Raw genomic sequence first — 21,174 nt, 5'->3', positions numbered from 1 at the left:
TTGCTATTCTGTGCCCTGCATGAGTGACTCAGTGTGCACCGAAGGGCCATTTTAATGTGTGGCATCTGGATGGACACCTGGAAGCTCTGAAGCTTTGAACTAAGGAGCCATTAACGCTAAAAAAAATTAACATTAATGTTGATTATCCTCTTTGACTTGTTTCACCCACAACTGCTCAATCATTCTGCAACCAGATTACTGCCAGTTCCATATGTTTGTGTGTCACTTAGGCTTGACTAATTAAAATGCTCTGTTATAGGGTCCACATAAATTTTAAAACTCCAAGATATTTCTTCAGCCAGTTGAAAAGACTTTTTATGTTTTATTAAAATTAATGTATACATTTATTTTAACCTGAAAAATACCAAGCATATGACCTAAAATTTTATGTTCTATCTGATTTTGATTTAGAAAAGCAAATTTATGCATATTAGCTATGCTTTCAGCTTTGCCAGATTGCAACACTGATAGATTTTCCTTAATATTTTCCTTTAAATTTACTCTTGGTAATGAATAAAGCATATTTTTAGCTGAAGAATCCATGAGAAAAAGATTAATCCTCATCACCAAGAAATGCAAACTAGAACATCAATCAAATGCCATTCCCTTCTTTCAAATTGTCACTGATATAGAAGTTAATAATCAGTGTTATCATTCTCAAACACTGCTAATGTGGGTGTAGATTGGCAAAATACTTCAAAGACAATTTGGCAGCATATATTGAGTGCCTTGATATTTTCATCTCTTTGATTCAATTCCCTTCAAAAATATTATAAGGAACTAATCAGATTAGTACAAGTATTCATGGAATAAGATTTATCATTATATTATTTAAAACACCAGAACTTGGAAACATAAATGAGTAACAATACAAAAACTGTTCAATTAGTCAATTCTTTCATGTGGTGGAAAAACGCAGTGTTTACAAACAGTATTTTTGAAGTCTAATTAATGTCAAATGAAATTTTCTTAATACTATGATGTTCAGGGAGATAAAAATGCAACAAACCAACTCATCACATATGTATTTATAGAATTACTGAACTGAAAGACAGTGTATTAACATTTCTAATTTCCAGGCTAAGTCATATCTGACCCTTTTGCGACCCCAAGGACCAGTGTAGCCCACCGGAGTCTTCTGTTCATGGAATTCTCCAGGCAAGAATACTGGAGTGGAATTATTTCCAGTGCTATTTGCTTATTTATTTTCATCTATTTATATACTTCAATAGTGACCATTTTTTAATAGTCAGGAAAAGTTATCAAAAACAAATGATTATGAAGAAATATTTTTCATAATGTTCTTTTTGAATAGCATTAAGATTTATCTCTTATTGAGTGAATGCTGCATATTTATATGCTTTGATTTAATTTTTAGAAATATCTAAAAATCTCATGTGAAATTCTAAATGTCTTGAGGTAGTTACTGCTGCTGTTGTTTAGGTCTAAGTCGTATCTGACTCTTGTGACTTCATGGACTGTAGCCCACCAGGCTTCTCTGTCCATGGAATTTCACAGGCAAGAATACTGGAGTCAGTTGCCAATTTCATTTCCTTCTCCACTTAAGATTGAGCCTATGTCATTTAGCTCATTTTCATTCAGCATTCTGAAAGGTATCTTTCAGAATCAGCTCTGTAGAGTTTTGTTAAAATATATATGACAAAAGACCCCATTTCTAGAGATTCTCACTCAATACATCTACTTTAGTGATTCTGTTATAGATACAATCTCAAAATCAGGAGTTCACTTATTTAATCTATTGATAATGCTAACGAAAGATATTGGCATACTTTTATTACCTCACTAATGGCAGATATTTATTTGAACCTGGTTCAAATAGGTTCATTTGGACACTCATTCAAGTTGTAGTGATATCTTAATACAGAGATCAATTTAAAAACATTTGTCTCAGTTCCTTTGGGATATCTACAGGGTATAAATAGATACACAATTACAATAATTTTCCTCTATCATGAGTTTGGGAGAAGGAGATGGCAACCCACTCCCGTATTCTTGCCTAGAGAATTCCGTGGACAGAGGAGCTTGGTGGGCTGCTGTCCATGTGGTCACACAAACTTGGACGACTGAAGCAACTTAACATGCATGCAAGTATTGGAGAAGGAAATGGCAACCCACTCCAGTATTCTTGCATGGAGAATCCCAGGGACAGAGGACCCTGGTGGGCTGCCGTCTATGGGGTCGCACAGAGTCAGACACGACTGAAGCAACTTAGCAGCAGCAGCAGCAGCAGCATGAGTTTAGATTCCAAGTCAGGAACACTGAGGCAAGCTGAGTTGGGAAATGAAAGCATCAATATTTAGGCAAGTCAGGTCATATACACAATTAGTTTAAGAACTTATACATCATTTTCACTTCCTGTTATAGAACAAAGCCACATATATCTGCATTTCTTTCCTTTGCATTCACTTCACCAAAGAAAACAATGTTTTATTTAGCCAGCTCTCTGATACTTCCTCAAAAAACAGGACAGCAAAAAAGATCAGCCCAGTAACATAAACACCAACTAATTCAAATGTAATCAATTGTTTAAAACCATACTTCCCAAACACAAACATGTATACACACACACACACACACACACACACATCTTACTATAAGTATACTGTATTTCACTTTATTATGTTAACTTGATTTGTATAAGTAACCTTCGTCCACCCACAGTTTCTGAACAGTCAGGCCCTGCTTTGTGAAGGGTAAAAGTGCTCACTTGACTATAGTTTTAAGTGGCTGAAGGAGATTAAAGAAGTGATTTCACCCCTATTTGAAGGAATGGGAATATATCCTTGTTAGTTCTAGTGTTCTTCATGTTAGCTGTGGAAATGAGCAAAGTGTATACAGTTAAAATAAGGAAATGTTTAGCACAGGAAGCTAAGCTCAGTGCTCTGTGATGACCTAGAGGAGTGAATTGGGGAGTTGAGAGGGAGACTGCAGAGAAAGGGGTATATGTATACATATGGCTGATCCACATTGTTGTACAGCAGAAATTGACATTGTAAAGGAATTATATACCAATAAAAAAAGAATGCTTGATTTATAAAAGGTAATTAAAATGTAAAATCTTATTGCTAGTTCTATCTTAAATTCATTGCATTTGAACAATTGGTTTTTTTAGCTTAAAGAAGTATAAACTGTTAAAGTAACTAAACAAGGAGGCCCTAATGCCTTGGCAGCCTACCTAAGCAAACCAGAACCTAAGCCAGAGTCAATAAACTTGAATCTGAGAAAATGAAACTTAAGAACAACTAGTCACAGCCAGCTAGGCTTACCCAAGTTAGGCAACTGTTTAAACTATAGCAAATCAAATTGTTTTCTTGCTTTGCTTTTGTGTCTTCTCTATAAAGTCCTCTATCCTAGCTCCGGTAGGTGGAATGCCCCTAAACACTTCCACTTTGGTGCTACTTGATTGGAACTGATTTATGCTCAAATAAATTCTTGAAAATTTTAGTATACTTCAGTTTATCTTACAGCACTTAATATCAGAATAAATTTCTAAACATGATACCCAGGTACTGAGTTGGTCAATACAAACTCACTGTTCAGCAAATAACAAATTTGGGGAAATGTTTCTTTTACATTTATGGGGATATCTCTCATAAATTTTTTCATTAAAAAAAATACTGCAGTTTTAAAATTCTTCCTTGACTCTACTTAAAAAGACTCCTGATTTGATTTATACTGTGTTAACCTCAAGTGTAGTTTTGTTCTAACAAAACACAGTTTTGTTCCTGTGTAGTAAAAGCCTATCTACTCACCATTTTTATAAGAAGGAAATTTTAGAATTTAAATATCAAAGAAAATGCGAAATACTGCTAGAGAGGTTGTTCTCAAGAAATTTGATGGGAATAAATATGACAGGTAAATAGCCTTAGAAACTATTAATTCACACTAGCACGTGATGGTATCTAAGTAGAACCGTTGGGTAGAGAAGAAAAAAATGCAAGAACCTATTACATTTACTGTGTAGCAGGGAATCATAGTCTTCATCAAAGGCTGCACCCTGAAATCTAGGAAAGCTTATTTAGCTGACCTCATCTGGTAAAATTCAGAACAAATACCAAGGATTCCTTCATCAGAGGACCCTGTTTCCATATGGGTTCATAACTTTTTATTAGTTGTTTTTCTAGGCTTCCAAAACTAAGAGAAATGTGCCAATATCTTGATGATACATCAGTTAGCTTTGTGTAGATGATATCAATGCTGAAATCAAATATCTACTTCTGAATATTATATACTTGAAAGATAACAGACAGTCCTCATCACAGTTCAGAACCATAAAGAGTGATTGTACGACCTGAAACTAAGAAAGTGATCCTAATAATCAATGGGAAAATCATGTTTATTCCATAACCTTTGATTTTCTTGCAAAATCTTAAAACTCTCTTGCTACTGCTACTGCTAAGTCGCTTCAGTCGTGTCCGACTCTGTGCGACCCCATAGAGGGCAGCCCACCAGGCTCCCCCGACCCTGGGATTCTCCAGGCAAGAACACTGGAGGGGGTTGCCATTTCCTTCTCCAAAAAAAAAAAACCTCTCTTAATTAGTTATAAATTTACTTAGTGCACTATTTAGTGCACCATTTATTTATTTAGTGCACTAAACATTTATTTAATGTAAATTTATTATTTAGTGCACCATTTATTGGAGAAGGCAATGGCACCCCACTCCAGTACTCTTGCCTGGAAAATCCCATGGACGGAGGAGCCTGGTAGGCTGCAGTCCATGGGGTCACTAAGAGTCGAAGACGACTGAGCGACTTCACTTTCACTTTTCACTTTCATGCATTGGAGGAAGAAATGGCAACCCACTCCAGTGTTCTTGCCTGGAGAATCCCAGGGACGGAGGGGTCTGGTGGGCTGCCGTCTATGGGGTCGCACAGAGTCAGACACGACTGAAGCGACTTAGCATCAGTAGCAGCAGCAGCAGCACCATTTATTTAGTGGACTGTTATTTAAAAACTACAAAAATAGAAAATTTAAGTGTTTTGTTCCTTTATAAAAATCTTACTAAGAGTAGCTTGAACATTTCTTGTCTTTTTGCTATATAACTTATGATAAAGAGAGCATTTTTTGCCCCCTGCAGAGTGGTAAATTTCTAAGTTTGGATCAGCTTCTAGCATAATATTCTTCGCATTTTCAATGTTGTGAAATATCTATTCTTTGCATTTTCAATGTTATGAAATATCTTTGAGAGTTTCTTTAATGTGAGTTTTTTTTTTTTTTTTTTTTTACATCACTTCCTCTGGGACACTTTTATCCTTTTCATCCAAGCATTTTCAACAATTATATCAGCAAGTTCACTTTTGCTAAGCTCCTCTGTTCAAATCTGTAGAGTCCCTCTGACGGCATCAGTATGAACATTTCCACCGTCACCTATTTCATCTTAAACTCCATTTATGTACGATTCAAATCCTGCCACATTATTTGCACAGTGAAGTAAAAGTTTCCACTCTTCAGCACACATTTTACTTTTTACTATGATGCTTGCATGTTCTCAGTTGCATAGTTTACATATCTTTTTTCCCAAACTCACCTGAAGAAATGGCATGATCTCCTGCTACAGCATTGATAACCCATCCAAAAGTCCATTTAAGATAATAGGCGTTAAGAGCTGAACTACCTTTTTCAGTCCAGGACTGGATTAACGATGTTGTGTTGAATGGTAAAAAGCATATTTTCACTAAAGTGTCCAAGGAAATTAGAGTGATCTGGAGAATTATCCACCAGTCATACTGCTTTGCAAGTTAGATACTTGTTGCCTATAATATTTCTTTACCACTGGAAGATAAGGAGATACTGCCACTACGTGTTTTGTTGTCTGTGCCCGAATAACAGATGTACATGACCAATCACTGACAGACTTGGGAATAAATGACATAATTTGTCACTGATCATGATATGCACCTGCTATTTATGTAGTGATTTGTGGATTGAGGAGATGGTAGCAGACAGTTCTTTACGCAATCATTCACAGCTAATATACACTGGGAACTAAAATTCAAACAGTGTTATTGGAGGGCTGGTGTTATTTAATTAAACTTGAATAACTGAAAAATGTGAGGAAAAAGGACTACCTTGACTAAGTTTAGCAAATTTGTCCAAGGCTTCTGTGTTTAATGTATCTCTTCCTGACAATGTGCTCAGCTGCTCATTTTTAAAAATGATAGCAGTAGGGTTTAGAATGTAAGAAATAATTTTAACTTGATGAACTTTAAAGAATAAACTATTACTTTAACTTCCTTATGCCAATAAGGCAGCTGGTGGGTGGAATCTGGCTTCCCTAATTGATGTGCAACTCAGGAAAGGGGAGAGGAGGGAACAATTTCCATGTTCCCCCCCAGGTGGTCAAATTGCCCTTGAAAACTGCATCTGTAGTGCTCTTGAATGGATAACAGAAGACTGGCACATTGGATCAGAAACAGATCTTCACCACATTAGCCTGCTCAGAGTGGAGTCTTAAAGAAGAAAATGTGGCTCAATAACATGCATAGCATCCTGGAGAAACTGTGGACATTTGGGCAGGGTAAGTGACAGGCCGAGGGGAAAACCCTGTCTGGCCAGTCAACACAAAGGAAAGTTTTTTCTTAGTTTCCAGTAACTTAAAAACATTTTTTAAAAACAGGTTTGTTGAGGTATAATTTTTTTTAAATATAAAGTTTTACTCATTGTAATTGCACAGTTCAATGAATTTTAGAACAGGGAACCTCAATGAATTTGCATGCCATTCTTGTGCAAGGCCCTGATGACCTTTACTGAATTGTACCAATTTTCATTCCAATATGTGCAGCCAAGTGAAGCACTCTTGAAATTTTAATTTTTGTCAGAAAATTACCATCTAATGTTTTTCAGAACATAGCAGAAGGGATACCTTCGTATTTATTATTATGATGAATTTGGAAGCATTTCATTTCAGTTCAGTTGCTCAGTCGTGTCTGACTCTTTGCAACCCCATGACTCGCAGCACGCCAGGCCTCCCTGTCCATCACTAACTCCTGGAGTTCACTCAAACTCATGTCCATCGAGTCGGTGATGCCATCCAGCCATCTCATCCTCTGTTGTCCCCTTCTCCTCCTGCCCCCAATCTCTCCCAGCGTCAGAGTCTTTTCCAATGAGTCAACTCTTTGCATGAGGTGGCCAAAGTATTAGAGTTTCAGCTTTAGCATCAGACCTTCCAAAGAACACCCAGGAGGGATCTCCTTTAGAATGGACTGGTTGGATCTCCTTGCAGTCCAAGGAACTCTCAAGAGTCTTCTCCAACACCACAGTTCAAAAGCATCAATTCTTTGGCACTCAGCTTTCTTCACAGTCCAACTCTCACATCCATAATATAGATAAATATCCAACTTCAACTAAAATTTACTGAATCTTCAGAATAGTTTTAGGATACCATGGCTAGATCTATTTTGTAAGTGAAGGAAGAGTTTTTGAAAGGTTAAGTAACTCAACTGAGGGACAAACATGGGTATATTTTAGAGCTGGGATGTGATCCTGCGTCTTCTGACTCACGTCCCATTGGGACAGAAAGTTCTTTACCTGGTGATGATCCATCAACTGCAGTAATAACAGATAATACTCATTGCCGCCTCACTTAAGCCATTCTAGGCTCTCCACTGTGGTATTTCATGTAGTCCTTACAATAACTCTGTGAGGTTCACATTATTATTCTCAGTACTACATAGATAAGGAAATTGAGGTGCAATGACCTACACATCCTGCCCAAGGTTCTAAAAATGAGAGTGGCATTCTAGAGAGATGAACTCTAGAATCAGAGCTCATCATTGTCTTTGCTTCATATTATCTCCCTTAATATTGACTTTCTGCAGGGAAAGAGGGTGTGATACCTATTAGAACTTTTTTCCTGAAGTAGAAGAGGGTAAGATTAAGAATGAGAAAGAAACATTGTCATGCTTGTTGGGCAGGTTTTCTATATATGTGGCAGACCACCTTTTAATAAAAGGAATCTTTTCTGATTAAGGATGCCTATTTCTAAAGTTTGTTTTTGCACTTCAAGTCTTGATTTACTAATAGAGCCCAATTTTTAAAAGTTTGAAATAATTCTCTAGTAGGCTAAATGGAAACAGGAATACAGTCAAAGGCAAACATGCCCAGCACTGTGCTTTGGGTGGTTATACCTCCACCCCTCTGCCTGAGCTTGCTCTTTCCCTAGATACGACATACTCACACCCTCACATCAGTTCTTTTCCAGTGATCATCTTCCTGAAAGTTCCTTTTTGAAATAGTAATGCTCCCTTCATTTTTTATTGTGATCTTGTTTTACTTCCCCCCTTTACACTGATGATCCCCTAACCGAAATTCAGATTGATAATTCCAACTCAAATTCAAGAATACAAGGTTTTTTACTTAACCTCTTCTTTCTTGCCTCTGTATTTTCTTTATCATGGAGAATGGTGGTTCTCAAGGGCATGCAGAATAACAGAAAAATCCCCTAATTGTTTATTTTTTTCTATCCAATACTGCACGTACAGCAGTCTTAGGGTAGCAAAACTAATACTACCACTGATATGATTGCTGAAACTGTTAGCCTTTGTTTCTCCCCATTATCTCCTATATATTGGGAGATAATATAAGATAATATACTATAGCAAATATGTATTATAGTTGTTCTGTACTTATGTTCTGAGAACATAGTCATTTTATACCATATTCTCTCCGTCTTGACCCTCATTTAATCTTACTGATCCAGGTAACTATATATTTATGGTGTCTCTCTGGTCATTTTGTTTGTCTTAATGTTATTCTCTAGTAGATATCTTAGTAAGGCCTCAAAGGAACAATGTTATTGGAATTATTGCATGTTGATAAAAACTTGTCTATGTCCTTTGAACTTGAAAAATCTATTTTCTCAATAAAAATAATTCTTGGTTCAGAATTTTCTTTTTCTTGAGTATCTTAAATATGTTACTCATTCTCTTTTGGCATAAAGTGTTACTGTTGAAAGGTTTGATGATAATATATTTTTTTCTCTTATAAATCATATGCTCTTTGCTCTTTATTCTCTAGGTACCTGAAGGACATCTTCCTTTCCTCCCTCCCACCCTCCTTTCTTTCTTTCTTTATTCTTTCTTTCTCATGTAATTTTTCTGGAATATGTTGATGTTCTTATGGATTATTTTCTCTTTGACACTGTTTGCCTTTTCATATGCAGTGTTACTTTTTTTTAATTTTAGGAAATTCGGGATTTACCATTTATTCTGTTTCTTTATGTTGAGTTTTATATCCTTTCTTCTTCTACTGTCCTTATGCTTAGAATTTTACCTGTATTCAATATTTTTAACTTTCCTTGAATTTTCTTTACATTCTTTTCAATTTTTATAGTTTTTCTCTTTCACCTCTTATTTTTACTTATCATCTATTGTGTTTATTTCTTATTGCTATTTCTTTTTTGTTCCCTGCATTTTTGGACTTCTTTTTTCTCTCATTTCTAATTATTTCCAGACCTCATATCTGAACTTTTCTAGTTCTGATTTACATTGTTTCTTTTATGTCTTGTAGCCGTTTTCTTAATGTTTCTTTGCTAGTTTTGAAGAAATAGGTTTGTTTTGTGCACATATTTTTGGCATACCTTTATTGTATGCAATCCATTATTATTCTTCTTCCCTCATTTTTATTATGATGATAACTCCTTATGGAATATGATCTTGATACTTTTATGTTGCTCAGGTTTATAAGAAATGAATTTTCCTAAGGCAGGATTTAGGGAAGTTTATGTACTTTACAGAGCTCCCTCTTCTGTTATTTTTATGTTGTTTTAAAATGTGGTAATGTGCTTTCTGGGAATTGATCTGGACTTTTTTTTTTTTTTTTCTTTCTCTCTGTTATTTCTCTCTTGTTCAATTTTGACTTTCCTTCCAGTAGTTTCTCCTAAGTGTGGGTTCCTGTCACAGAAAGTGGAAGGAAGCCCCGCTGGATCAGTTGTGGGAGTTAATAGACGTTCCCTGCTTCAGGTGGTTCAGTCCTGTTTGTGGGAAGGAGTTGCACTCACAAACTCCTCACAGTTTCTGCTGCTTTTCCTGCCTTGGTCCTTGCTTTGCAAGGAATACCTGTTGGCAGTTTTATTGTTCTGTTCTCAAGCTCCTATGACACTGCTCTGTTGCTTTCTTTCTCTTCTCTCTGCAGAGGAGAAGCAGGTATCATGTAATTGTAAGGCTGTTGGTGATTTGTCTCTATCCCATTTATTTTGGGGCTCATGGGGATAACTATTCATCTTGTTTTAAATGCTGCCCCTGGTTTATTGGTTTTGTTATTTAAATGTTCTGTTCTTTTAGGTGGGAGTTTGATGAGATTAAAAAACTGCACGGCTGCCACTGCCATCTTCCCAGAATCTTCTCTCCTGTTCAGATTTTCAACATGTGATTTTAATGGCATGGTGGCTATTGACTACCCTTAGTGAATACTTTTTAATATTCAGTGGATCACACGCCATGTACATGTGTGCATGCTAAGTCACTTCAGTTTGGTCTGACTGTTTGCGACCCTGTGAACTGTAGCCTCCAGGCTCCTCTGTCCATGGGATTCTCCAGGCAGGAATATTGGAGTGGGTCATCATATCCTTCTCTAGGGGGTCTTCCTGACCCAGGGATCGAACCTGTGTCTCTTACATCTCCTGCACTGGCAGGTGTGTTCTTTACCATTAGTGCTATCTGGGAAGCCTGATGTATATACAAAGCTCACAGTCACTGATCAGTTAACTTGAAACTATAATGGTCTTCTACAGGCAGTGCTGTTCTGGGAGATCTGAGTCCATTTTGAAATAATTTGATATGAATGTTTCCTCAGAGCAGGCAGAAAATTCTTTTTCTTTTATGGTGATAGAGCTTTTGAGTCATACTTCTCCCTGGTAGAAAATAATTCTGTTGGAAAAAACTCCATCTAGACTGATTGAAAGCTCAGGTTTCCCTTCAAACAATCAAGTGTTTTAAGGGCCAGTTTTACTCAGATGATAGGAATATAAAAAAGAATAATAAAAAAAAAAGCATTGCACGTATTTGGAAGTAATCTTTCCTTAGAAGTAGGGTGTTTGTTGTAGGCTATGGGAGACTGGTAGCCTATTCATGACATTGGTGGCAGCCATTTCTGGACAAAGGAAGGTTCACACAGGTAACTCTTAGAGTGCTGTGAAATGATCCAAATTGGAAGGTGGAGAAATGAAATGTGTGTTGCTTGAAAGACCATACGTTCATAAAAATGAGCTGTTACGGTGGTCTTTCATCCCAATCCCTGCAGATAAAAAAGCTGCCTCCACATGATTTGCTAAAGCCCTCTTACTTTGCTTTCACAGAATAAGGAATCATGATTGAAAACAGGGCAGGATTTTTGTCAAGTTGCCATGGTGAGATCGGAAAAAAAAAAGTCTAAATGCTTATGAAATTGAAGTCTCTCTTTTATTGGCCCTTTCTTGATAAATGGCATGTCTGCATTTTTTTTTTTTTTTAAGAAGAGGGCATAAGTGAATTCGTATACCTAAGAGACTATCTCCCTTCTTCCATGGCTAGATTTCAAATGTAAACCTGACTTTCTTCTTTGACAGTAATAAATGGTAGAAGGAATCCTCTTCATCCATTATATTATAAAAGTTTATATGATTTTGGTCTCACTCTGCAAAGTGTCTTTGTTAGCACAATCATAATGAAGAGAAATGTTCCCATATGCCCCCAACTATTGTCATCCTAAGTATTCTCTGGTGTTAATTGATTTTTCTTCTGACTAAATTTGGATTCCTTTGAGGTGAGAAAAACAGACTCTAAATTTTATTTATTTATTGTTCTTTGAGATGCTTATGTAGACGTGAATGCAAGACAAAAGGATAGGTTTGCTCACTGACTTTTTTCTCCACAGTTCCATGCAGACAGTTAGGGGCTGGGGGAAAAGTTTCATTATGTAATTGCTGTTAGGCATAAGCAACAGAATTTTATATGAGGAATGAAGCATGTGGTACATCTGAATTTTTCTCAGGCTAATGTTATTAAGGCAAAAGAGACTGATGGAAATAAAAGTCTCCAGTGTTTAACTTTATGTGCAGATTGTTACTCAGTGTAATCCTGGATGCATGTATTTTGAATATTCAAGTCAAAACTTCCTTAAGATTGAGCAGGTTTATGATGAAACCATTTAGTTTATAGATTTAACCAAGATTTACCAAAAGATAAGCACATTCACTTGCTCATCCATTCGGTAAGCTCTTATTGATCGTGTATGTTTCAGGTTTGTTGCAATATTGTTGAAATTTTGTTTACGGAGATATTTATTTATTTTTACTTAGAGCGGTTTCATTTTGGTTTTCATGTAATTATATATGGTACCTGGTTCTAGATCTGTGTTCTGCAGTGAAATTGCAGTATAGTCTATCACCAGATATTTAATCCATTTTCATCTCACATGGAAAAGGGAAAAAACCCTGCATTTCCTGGCTACTGATTCTGGAAATGTGATTAGAAAAGATACAGGTTAGTCACAGCTTGGGAAGCATCTCACATTTCCCAAATGAATGATGCTGAGAAGTGACAATTATGAGAATCAGTATCTTTTTTATATTAAACAACAAAGTTGAGAAAGATTGCTATTTGATTTTATAAGAAAATCTGACTTCTTTGGGCAAGTACAAAAACTTGCCTCAAAACAAAGGTAAGGTGCAGATCAACAAACTGAAGTTTTGCTGGGGATCAGAAAGAAGCTTGAGAAGCCTTTCTCATGTGAGCCTTAAAGCTTGCAATTCGCTTTACCCACAAAACATAGTACTAGAACTAAGTGAGTATCCTTCCCTCCATCCTGCTCTTTTCTGCTCTACATCAGAGGAGACATCTGAGCAGAAAAGTGGGGTGTGCACAACTGATGGATGTACCTTATTACTGGCCAAGGGAGAAAGAAATGACAACCACCTCTTCTTGCCAGTGACATATTGCAGGGACATGAAGCAAAGTAATATCACAGGGTAGTGGATACTTTCTGGTTTAGTCAGAAAAAAGTTAAGGATTCTGTCTAAAATATGAATTATTAGAGGTAAAACTATATGGGCACAGATAGTTAATGATAACGTTGAAATTATCCTTTAATAGGTGTTTTTCTAGCTTATATATTTGCAGTGAGGTAGTAAAATATGAGCAATGTCCCTTCCTGGCATTGTAAAAATGTTGGTGTTGTAATTAATTAAGGTGATATATTAAAACATTGGCAAAGTTACGTGTTTTCAAATGCATAAGTGGTGTGATTTCAGCCAGTGTTCTTGTTGTTATTATCTAATCTCCTAACATATGCTTTTTAAGACTGTCATCTTTTTAGAATTTACAAAGGAAATAAAAACCAAGCTATTATCTGACTTTTGCTCCTGAGAAACTAATGAGCAAGAGTCATTACTCATAACAGAATAATTAATTGGGTTTCCACTCTGTGCCAGACAGTGAGCTGGGATCTGGGCTCACTTAGATAAGGAACAGTTCTCCTTTTCATGGCACTCACAGTGTAGGAAGAGACAGGTAAACAAATCATTGCCATATAAGCTGATAAATGCTATAATAAAGGTATGAACAGATGCCACGAACATAGAGGAGGGAGGATTTAAGTGCCTCCAGCAGAAAACAAGGGTTATCAGAGTAGCTGTACATGACTTACAATGAGACTTCACAAAGCTAAAAGGAAGGGACAGGAAAAACAACTTAAAGGTATTTGCTTAGGCAAAGGTACGCAAAGTTAAGGACGGTAGGGTCAGCTTGAACAATAGCCTTTCTATGATACCAAAGAGTCTGAATTTTTCCCTAAAGAAAACAGGAAAGTATTCCAGGAGATAAATAGAATCAAAATAATTTGCTCAAATTTCAGTAAATATTGATTGTTCATCTATTACATGCCAGGATACCATGTGCTTTTTAATTGCCATGTAATACATTATAGTTGAAGCCAAAGGATTAAATGATTTTGAGACTTAAATGAGTGAGAATTAAAAATAACCAGTAATAGAAAGTTAAAGGTAGGTTAAGAAAAAGAATTTTTATTCCCACAGAACAAGAAAATCAGCAGATTGCTAATCACAGCATTGATTTAGGGGCTCATGCTATCATCAAGTACCAAAGATCCTTCCACTTTGGATCTTTAAGCTATTTCTTTATTGTCAAAAAATGGTTCCCCGGACTTCCCTGGTGGTCCAATGGCTTAGATTCCATGCTCTGAATTCAGGGGACTCGGGTTCAATTCCTGGTCAGGTAACTAGATCCCACATGCTGCAACTGAGACCTGGCACAGCCAAATAAATTAATTAAATAAAAAGAATTTTAAAAGTGGCTCCCAAGGCTGTTACTATTATTTTATATAGTAAGTCCATATATAGCAAGGAGTAAGAGAAAGGATGAGAGTTTTACTCTTTCATCTTTTTATTTGTGAGGAAAGTTTTTCTAGAAAGATCCTTGAAGAGTTTTCTTCCTTCTTATTGGAGAGAACTGACCAAACAGACATCAACATTCTCAAGGGAATTTGGGAAAGGGAATCAAACTCATTTTGAGCTTTTGTTACATGCAGTGGAATTTTTCAGTGAGGGATAGGGGATAGAAAATGGCTGTTTAACTAGCCATCAGTGGTGTTGGACTCCTCTTAAGTAAAATTACTTTTGAAAGCTTGGAAGTAAAAGGAGGCAGCATTTAGGTAGATGTGGAGATAGGGAGAAACCAGAAGACAGTGTTGCACCTGACAAATAGAACGTCACTGTTGAGTCTAACTTCAGAAATTTCTGTGGGATTTACTGTCAGGAGCCACATTTCAGTGTGCTAGGAAGTGAGTAGGTGGTCAGGAAGTAGATGTAGAAACCGCTTTCTTAAAGAAGGTTCTAGTGAAGAGGATGTAAGCAAGCAGCACATGATGCAAGGAGATTAAGGAAAAGCTTTTTATTGAGGGGATGAGAGTTAATTGATCATGTTTACATGCTGTAGATGAGTGGGAAGCACATGGATAAGAAAATAAATCCGATACAAGAGGCAGATGTGATAATTGATAGTTTAGATTCCACAGTAGATTAGATTGGATTATTCTTGAACTCAGGAAGGAGGCTAGAATATGGAATTAGGGGCAATTAGCCTATTGATGATCATTACATCTAGCTTAAGAACAGAAATCAACTCATGGCTGATTTTGGAAATTGAGGGAGCTGAGGGTTTGCTGCATGATGGCCTCTGTATCTGCTGAAAATTTGGAGATAATGTCAGATACTGAAATTCTGCTTGTGCATGAGAGGAGCTAAAATAGTTTGAAGTAGTATACATTTGAAATAAAGTAAGAATTTAGAAATAATTTATTAGAAATCAATGGAAGAATTTTTGGAATGTGTTCAGTAAAATTTATTAGTAGTCAATGGGAGGACTGTTGGAATGTGTTCAGTACCAGGTAGTTCATTAAAACTTCCCTTTAAATATGCAGACTTGTAGGATTATGGTTTCTTATATAATACTCAATAAATAGCAATAGATAAAGATATTACTTTGAATGACCCAGTATTACATATTATCAGAGAATCGAGAGCATGAATACAATAGAGCAATCTAGATTATCACTGAAGAGTGACCAGGAAGTTGAGTATAAAATGAGAAAAATGAATCTATGAGGTCACTACTAGACTGAAAAAGTAGAAGAGGCCTATGCTTTTGAACTGTAGTGTTGGAGAAGACTCTTGAGAGTCCCTTGGACTGCAAGAAGATCCAACCAGTCCATTCTGAAGGAGATCAGCCCTGGGATTTCTTTGAAAGGAATGATGCTAAAGCTGAAATTCCAGTACTTTGGCCACCTCATGCGAAGAGTTGATTCATTAGAAAAGACTCTGATGCTGGGAGGGATTGGGGGCAGGAGGAGAAGGGTAGGGCGGAGGATGAGATGGGTGGTTGGCATCACCGACTCAATGGACGTGAGTCTGAGTGAACTCCGGGAGTTGGTGATGGACAGGGAGGCCTCAGGTGCTGTGATTCATGAGGTCGCAAACAGTTGGACACGACTGAGTGACTGAACTGAACTGAATACTTTTATATCATGTCCTTCTTATTTACAAACCTTCTTTCTTTGGTACTTAGTAGCCATATTTATCTGACTATATATTCCATTCCCAGTCATAGTTTTGGCCTAGGAGTCAACCCTTCATGGTTTTTCACTGATCTACCAATCAACATCAGATTGTTGAGAAATAAGCTTTTTCTTCCACAAGTTGGAGTTCAGAAATAATAATTGAATCTGGGTTAGACTGGCACTGAGGTAAAGGACTATAGGAACTTTGTGGTAAGATTTTGCTACTACTGCTTGGCAAAGGAAAAAATGCCAGTGTCGCATAAGAAAAAAACACACAGAGAACAGGCAGAACACAAACACAAATACCAAATACTGCTTGGGATCCTGATACCTTTGCAGTTTTTGATTCTAATATCTTTTGATGCTTGGCTCTATTCCTACTATTCATTTGATTCTATGAGATATGCTTGCATCTTATATTAAATTTTTCTTTTATGGTTGAGCTAGTTTAAGTAGGCATTACTTGAATCCCAAAGGGCCTTATGAAGGACTAGCTCAAAGGACTGGAGGTCTTCACTAGTCAAAGAAGAGATTTATTGCTAATGGGTGTTCTGGAGAGGTAAAATAATAGGAAAGTTTATGGGAGAGTTGTTGTAAGGATGGCATGAAATTAAATGCTTTTCCATTTTGAGAATTTCGGAAATCAGTTAAGTAGGTATAGATGATGACAATCCAGTGTAGGGCAATAGAAGAATGTTGTTGAGAGAAATGGAGGTCAAGTTATTTATGTAAAAGAAGTTCAATATTTACTAGGCTAGGCCTAATCTATTTAAATTTTGAAAACAACAAGGAGTTGTAGTGAAAAAAAGGATATAAATTAATTGACAAAAACGTCAAAGAATGTGGATGTGTGATCTAAAGGCTGGTAAACAATATAAAGAATTGTAGACAGGGTGAGTTAAGAGGGCAGACAACTCAAAAGACAAAGACTTTCTTCATTTCAGTTCAGTCGATCAGTCGTGTCCGACTTTTGTGACCCCATGGACTGCAGCATGCCAGGCCTCCCTGTCCATCACCAACTCCAGGACTTTACTCACACACACATCCATTGAGTTGGTGATGCCACCCAATCATCTCATTCTCTGTCATCCCTTTCTCCTCCCGCCTTCAATTTTTCCCAGAATCAGGGTCTTTTCCAATGAGTCAGTTCTTCACATCAGATGGCCAAAGTATTGGAGTTTCAGCTTCAGCATCAGTCCTTCCAATGAATATTCAGGACTGATTTCCTTTAGGATGGACTGGTTGGATGTTCCGGCAGTCCAAGGGACTCTCTCAAGAGTTTTCTCCAATACCACAGTTCAAAAGAATCAATTCTCCGGAGCTCAACTTTCTTCATGGTCCAACTCTCACATCCATACATGACTATTGGGAAAACCATAGCTTTGACTAGATGGACCTTTATAGGCAAAATAATATCTATGCTTTTAAGTATGCTGTCTAGCTTGGTCATAACTTTTCTTCCAAGGAGCAAGCATCTTTGAATTTCATGGCTGCAGTCACCATCTACACTGATTTTGGAGCCCCCAAAATAAAGTCTGTCACTGTTTCCATTGTTTCCTCATCTATTTGCCATAAAGTGGTGGGACCAGATGCCATGATCTTAGTTTTCTGAAGTTTTAGTTTAAAAGTTTAAGTTTTAAGACTAAGTTTTAGTTTTAAGTTTTCTGATCTTTAGTTTTAAGCCAACTTTTTCACTGTCCTCTTTGACTTTTATCAAGAGGCTCTTTAGTTCTTGTTCACTTTGTGCAATAAGGGTGGTGTCATCTGCATATCTGAGGTTATTGATATTTCTCCCAGCAATCTTGATTCCAGCTTTTGCTTCATCCAGCCTGGCATTTCACATTATGTACTCTGCATTTTAGTTAAATAATCAGGGTTACAATATACAGCCTCAATGTATTCCTTTTCCTATTTGGAATGAGTCTGTTGTTCCCTGTCCAGTTCTAACTATTGCTTTCTGATCTGCATACAGATTTCTCAAGCAGCAGGTCAGGTGATCTGGTATTCCTGTCTCTTGAAGAATTTTCACAGTTTGTTGTGATCCACACAGTCAAAGGCTTTGGCATAGTCAATAAAGCAGTAGATGTTTTTCTGGAACTCTCATGCTTTTCCAATGATCCAACAGATGTTGGCAATTTGATCTCTGGTTCCTCTGCCTTTTCTAGAGTCAGCTTGAACATCTGGAAGTTCACAGTTGATGTACTGTTGAAGCATGGCTTGGAAAATTTTGAGCATTACCAGCATATGAGATGAGTGCAATTATGCAGTAGTTTGAGCATTCTTTGGCTTTGCCTTTCTTTGGGATTGGAATGAAAACTGACCTTTTCCAGTCTTGTGGCCACTGCTGAATTTTCCAAATTTGCTAGCATATTGAGTGCAGCACTTTCACAATATCATCTTTTAGGATTTTAAATAGCTTAACTGGAATTCCTTCACCTCCACAAGCTTTGTTCGTAGTGATGCTAACCCACTTGACTTCACATTCCAGGATGTCTGGCTCTAAGGCAGTGATCATACCATTGTGATTATTTGGGTTATGAAGATCTTCTTTGTATAGATCTTCTGTGTATTCTTGCCACCTCTTTTCAGTATCTTCTGCTTCTGTTAGGTCCATACCATTTCTGTCCTTTATCGAGCCCATCTTTGCATGAACTGTTCCCTTGGTACCTCTAATTTTCTTGAAGAGATCTCTAGTCTTTCCCAGTCTGTTGTTTTCCTCTATTTCTTTGCATTGAGCACTGAGGAAGGCTTTCTTATCTCTCCTTGCTAGTCTTTGGAACTTTGCATTCAAATGAATATCTTTTCTTTTCTCTTTTGCTTTTTACTTCTCTTCTTTTCACAGCTATTTGTAAGGCCTCCTTTGACAGCCATTTTGCTTTTTTGCATTTATTTTTCTTGGGGATGGTCTTCATCCTTGCTTCCTGTACAATGTCACAAACCTTAGTCCATAGTTCTTCAGGCACTCTGTCTATCAGGTCTAATCCCTTGAATCCTTTTCTCATTTCCACTGTATATCATAACCGATAGATGGCATTTATGTATTACATTTAATTTTTTGACACCTATTTGTTAAATCTGTGAAATATCAATTATTAATACCTTCATTTTAAGGACAAAAAATGGAAGTTGTAGATGTTATTTGACTTTTGCAAAGTCAAGCACCTAGTAAATGATAAAGCCAGAAGCTTATTTTATATCTCCTTATTTTAAAGGTGGATTATTTTGTTGCTCTGCCCTGTTGGAGAAAGTTCCACAGTCTCCTCCAAAAAGTTTATTGAGGTTATAGCCAGTAGCAGTAATGTAGAAATAGTAGTAGTAGCAGTAACAGCAGCAAAAACTTCAATAGTATTGCTGCTGCTACTGCTGCTAAGTCACTTCAGTCGTGTCTGGCTCTGTGTGACCCGATAGACGGCAGCTCCCCGTCCCTGGGATTCTCCAGGCAAGAACACTGGAGTGGATTGCCATTTCCTTCTCCAATGCATGAAAGTGAAAAGTGAAAGTGAATTTGCTCAGTCGTGTCCAACTCTTAGTGACCCCATGGACTGCGGCCTACCAGGCTCCCCCTTCCATGGGATTTTCCAGGCAAGAGTACTGGAGTGGGGTGCCATTGCTTTCTGCTTGCTACATGCTTAGAACTGTTCTATAGACTTGACATACATCAGCAGTGTAGGGATGTACTGGGAAAAGGGGTAATCATATTCCAAGACCAATGTTTAGTTGATTCAGGTGTGGGTTTTGTTTACCTAAACACCTCTTTTACTCTTTTACCTTTCACAAATAGGACATGTAGTCACATATGTAATTTCCGTGCATCACTGTCTTCTAGCCTCTTAAACATCTTTCACTGTTTTATTTATGTGTGAAAAAAAGCAGCAGCATGTTTTTGTTCCATATATATGCTTGTTTGCAAGCTGTTTTCCAGAGTCTGTTCTTAATAGTCAAGGACACAGATTTCATTTTCATGGCCATTATGCATCAATAATTTGAATCAGAAATATTATGTCATGGCTGCCTTGCGTTTCCTAAGCTGCTGTGTTAATGTTTTCTGCTTCAGACTGCTACGTGCTTATTACTGCCCAACGGTAACTGATTCCTGCTGAGCCAATGCATCTCTAAATAATTATCAAGCGTGTTAGTTACTGAGTTAATGATGAATGCTACTTTGAGCAGCAATGAAAGCTATAAAAAAATAACCATGTACACATTTAAGAGTGGTGTAAAGTGTGCAAAATAGGAAAACTCAAAATTATATGAAGAATTACATGTTTCTGCAGAAATTGATTTCCTTCTTCAATCCACCTTGAAATTACTTCAACACCAACATATGCCAAATAAAATCACTTTTTCCAGTTTCCTTACAATCTCATGTAATCCTGTTTTACATACAAAATGTGTCTCCAAGAGTCTACTTATCCATGTATCTAAAGGTGGCTAAGGTGGGGAGAGATGGTGGAATGTCCAGAAATGTTAGAGATGGGTTGTAGACTTAAAGGAGAAAATTAATTCAGCTGAATAGTTTGAATAAATCTGATTGAAAAGTGATCAAGAAAAACTGAAATCACTGTGGTATGTAAATGCAAATATAAATGCTAAAGGCCACATATCCCCTATTTTATATTATATTGGAGTGGTGTGCTATTTCTTCTATTGCTTTCTGTTCATTAACATTTGTCAGTTTCCTGAACCTCAACTGAAACATTTGAAACAATGATTTTTATGTTTAAAAATAAGTAATTTTTGACTTACATCCATTCTGGAATAATGTAGAGATATGAATCAGTAAACAGTAGTGATATGGGAAAGACTATTTAAAAACAAAGTGCAGATCTGTCTGTAGCTGTAACTTACTTCTATATGAACATCCTGTGATTATCACTAATAATTAATTTTTCATAATACTATGCATATTTACTGTTCCACTATCTAATTTTGTATAATTTCTTGCATATTCTCACTATCCATAATATATGGAAGCTTCACAAATCTGCATTTCCATGTTCCTTGGTTTGACTATTTCTAGAGAAAGATAAAGGGCTTCCGTGATGGCTCAGATGCTAAAGAATCTGCCTGCAATGCAGGAGACCTGGATTCAAGTTTGGGAAGAT

The sequence above is a fragment of the Bos indicus genome, chromosome 6, assembly GCF_029378745.1.
Source record: "Bos indicus isolate NIAB-ARS_2022 breed Sahiwal x Tharparkar chromosome 6, NIAB-ARS_B.indTharparkar_mat_pri_1.0, whole genome shotgun sequence".
NCBI classification, from domain to species: domain Eukaryota; kingdom Metazoa; phylum Chordata; class Mammalia; order Artiodactyla; family Bovidae; genus Bos; species Bos indicus.
This window is presented reverse-complemented; position numbering follows the sequence as displayed.